General features: G+C 48.1%; 1 protein-coding gene across 11 annotated transcripts in view; it reads left to right on the top strand.

Moving 5' to 3' along the window:
- TRAK1 (trafficking kinesin protein 1) overlaps positions 1–3675 on the top strand; it is a 165032-nt gene that overhangs the window by 83738 nt on the left and 77619 nt on the right. For all 11 annotated transcript variants that reach the window (XM_025048957.1, XM_025048960.1, XM_025048961.1 and 8 more), the window contains one exon: positions 3149–3343. The gene's annotated coding sequence lies outside the window, so the exon portion shown is untranslated. The remainder of the gene's footprint in view (positions 1–3148; positions 3344–3675) is intronic.

Raw genomic sequence — 3675 nt, forward strand, 5'->3', positions numbered from 1 at the left:
CCAAACAGCAGTGACACCAGAAGATTTCAGCCTGCTATGTGGGTATGTCATGTAGGAATGTGTTGGGCCCCTGCCTGTTCCCCTGGGACAGCTGGCCCTGCCCGCTGGGGAGCACATCTGTGTTTAGCCGAGTGGTGCTGCCGGCTGGCATCAGCCCTCCTTGACCCTGTGTCCCCTCCGTCAGGTGGCAGCCATTTTCTAGCTGTGAGGCCTCTAACCGAGAGCTTTGTGAGAACTTCCTTTCACTCGATTGTGAGAGGAAGAAGTATTTGCTTAGTTGTGGGCCCATCTTGAACCTTTCGAGTGGTGTTTTGTTGTTATTGGGAAAGCAGAAGAAGTAGGTGTCTTCTGTCTTGAGCTGGGCTGTTGACTCTGGCAGGGGGGAGGACATAACTTCTGTTCCCGACAGACCTTTGCAGAGTGGCAGAGGGGCACTGGTGTGGTTTTCAGTTGGCTGAGATGCCAACTTCTACTTTAGAGTTAAATTCCCAAGGTCTTCACTTGCTACTTAGACTCTTTCCTTAGCACCTGAAAAAACAAGCTGACTCCCAGAATCCTGTCTAGGACGCTTTGCATGTTGAATTGAGCGAGAAGGGGTAGTAGCGGGTGGGGCGTCGGAGGCAGGAGGGGCAGCTACGGGGGCCTTCGCTGGGGTCCCGCCCTAAGGGTCACTGAACGTCCTCTTTACCTGTGATGGCATCTATTTTTTGCCTGCCGTGTGGTCTTATCGAACTGAGGGATTTGGGTCAGTTTGGATATAGCTGTTCTTCTGGGCACAGGTGTTTCCACATTCTGCCTCCATGTAGGGGCCCTGCTGCCTTCTTTGCCTGGGTTCGAGGAGAGAGGGGAGCAAAGGGACCGATCCACCCTGCTGTGCCCACTTTCGTCCTTCACCAGTCCCCAACGTAGGCCCTCACTGCTCTGCGTCAGCTGCCCCCTAGCCTGGAGCACCCTGAGACTTACGCGGCCTTTGCACCCCCTCATCTCCTTGGTGTGTGCTTAGGGCTGGACCTTTCTCCTTTAATTTGATACGAACTTTTAGAAACACCCATAATTTTGATCTCTTGCCAGCACCTGCTCTGTATTTCCCCTTGCCGTTGGGTTTTATTTACCTTGAGAGTGTTTTTTTTTTTTCTCCGCCCTTTCTTACAACTTTGGAGAGGGACTGGGGACTGAATCACAAGCTCTGTCCTCTTCCTTGATCCTCCACCTTCGTTTCCTGCTTCCAGGCAGGAATGTGGTGCAACAACCTTCTTAAGAATTGACCACCCCGCCCCCGCCCCCGCCCCCCTTATATTCTTAGCTTTTGAATGGTTTTTCTCCTCCAAGGCTCGTTGCTGGGACAAAACACCCAGTTAACTCTTCTCTCTTGTCCAGCCCTGTGCACCTTGGCGCCTGGGTTTTTCTGTGTTGCCAAAACTAAATCTAACACAACATGTACAGATTTTTTATAGTGAAAAATTATATTTATTTATATTTTATTTATTTTTTTATAGTGATATTGGTTAATGAGATCCGGTAATTTTCAGCCGTACGGTTTAACAGTAAGACATATGTATATATTTACACTGTGTGTCCACCTCCCATAGTTAGATTTCTTTCTGTCACCACATATTTGACCCCCTTTACCCCTTCTACCTTCCCGCTTCTCCCTCTCCCCTCCCCGCTCCCCTCTGATATTCTTTCGTTCTTCATGGGGGTGGACAAGTCGTGTGAGTCCAGTTCTTGTCCTGGGTACTTTTGCCCTGCTGCCCTGTTTGCAATTTAACTAAAGGGCCTGCTGGCTTTCGTGTGCTTCATATGGATCAGATCACTGCCACAGCGTCGTCGCACAGGCCCTAAGCACGGTCCGGGCCAGGAACGCGAAGGGTTCGGTGGTGGATTTGAAGACAACCGTGTATGGAACGTGATGATGCGAGATGTCGAGTGTGACGAAGTGACGAATGTGAGGTGTTTGCCATCTCCCAGGGGAGATGAGTCAGATGCTAAAATATCTAGAAGACAGAACTGAGTAACGGCCGTGATGGAAGTCCTGACAACATGCTATGGGAAGGCGGTCACCCTTTGGTATCCGAGGGAGTTTGGTCCTAGGACCACCTCAGATACCAAAATTCGCAGACGCTCAAGTACCTCATATAAGATAGCACAGTAAATTGTATATAAGCTGCACGCATCCTCCTGTATGCTTCAAGTCATCTCTAGACTACTTAGAATACCTAATACTGTGGATATTGTTGTTATCCTGTATTGTTTAGGATATAATAACAAAGAAAAAACATCTGTACTAGTTCTGTACAGATGCAGCCAGCGTAGGCCTAACTGCACAATACATGTCAGCCGTACTGTAACTTTTTTTTCCAAATATTTTTGATCCATGGTTGGTTGAATTCGTGGATGCAGAACCTGTGGATACAGAGGGCAGACCGTATAGAGGCGGAAAGACATATTAATTCTGCTCGGAGCAGAATTAAACACCAGTATGTCAGAGGAGACGCGGTATTAAGCTGTGCCTCGATGGCGGGGCATCTGCTGGTGTAATGGTTGGAAGCCCCATGAGAACACAAGCTTTGCAAAAGCAGGACCAGGGCTGTTGTGTTTACCATTGCATCACCTGTGTCTCTGATACTCAGGATATATTTGGATGGATGGATGGATGGATGGATGGATGGATGGTTGGATGGATGGAATTATAGGTGGATAAACAGATGAATGAATAAATTAAAGCAAAATCCTACATGGAAGGGACAGCTTGAGTGGTAAAAGGGTGGCAAAAAGAAATTAGGCATATTGATGAAATTATAATTGGTTTGGCTTAAGTGTAGGATGATTGAGAGAGAATGGCCAGAGAAAGGTTTGGAAAGAAAGACTTAGCCCAGATGGTGAAAGTAGAGGAACTTTGGTGTCACTTCCCAGGAAGCGGACAGCTGAAACAGCAAGAACTATTTCAGGTAGGTCTTGGCAGCAAGCATGCAGAGTAGAATAGAATAGGATTTAGATGGGAAAAAGAGCCTGGATATGGCCTCATCTGGTCTCAACATGCTGGAGGTAAATACATGAAGACACCTGCTGTGGGCACAGGGTCCCTCACTAGCAGCAGCAAAGACATAAGCAGATCTGAGGTCTTATTTCTCCGTCTTCTTTTCTCTAGACGTGTGCAACAGCACTGATCTTCCGGAAGTCGAGATCATCAGCCTGCTGGAGGAGCAGCTGCCCCATTATAAGTTAAGAGCCGACACCATCTACGGTTATGACCACGACGACTGGCTCCACACACCCCTCCTTTCTCCAGATGCCAACATTGACCTCACGACCGAGCAAATTGAAGAGACCCTGAAGTACTTCCGTAAGTCGTCTCTGACGATGGCAGTGTGTGGCGATGGCACTGTGATGACCAGTCCTTAGCCGTGACCTCAAATGAGATCATGTACAGGTTACCAAGGCTTGTGGCCTCCCATCTATGGAAGATGCTCCAAGAAACGTGGCTGTGAGGCTTAGCCACATACGAGGCCTGCATGTTAAGTGTTCTGATTAGAAGTCTGAGAGTAGTGGGGAACAGGTACACATTTCCATGCGAACCAGCTTTGTCTTACTTGTACAGAAGAATTTGAGAAGGCTCCCATTTTGTCTCTATACCAGAAGTACCATGTGAGGTCTTCAGAAACTCCTGTTGGGAAA

The sequence above is a fragment of the Pteropus alecto genome, unplaced genomic scaffold, assembly GCF_000325575.1.
Source record: "Pteropus alecto unplaced genomic scaffold, ASM32557v1 scaffold156, whole genome shotgun sequence".
NCBI lineage: Eukaryota > Metazoa > Chordata > Mammalia > Chiroptera > Pteropodidae > Pteropus > Pteropus alecto.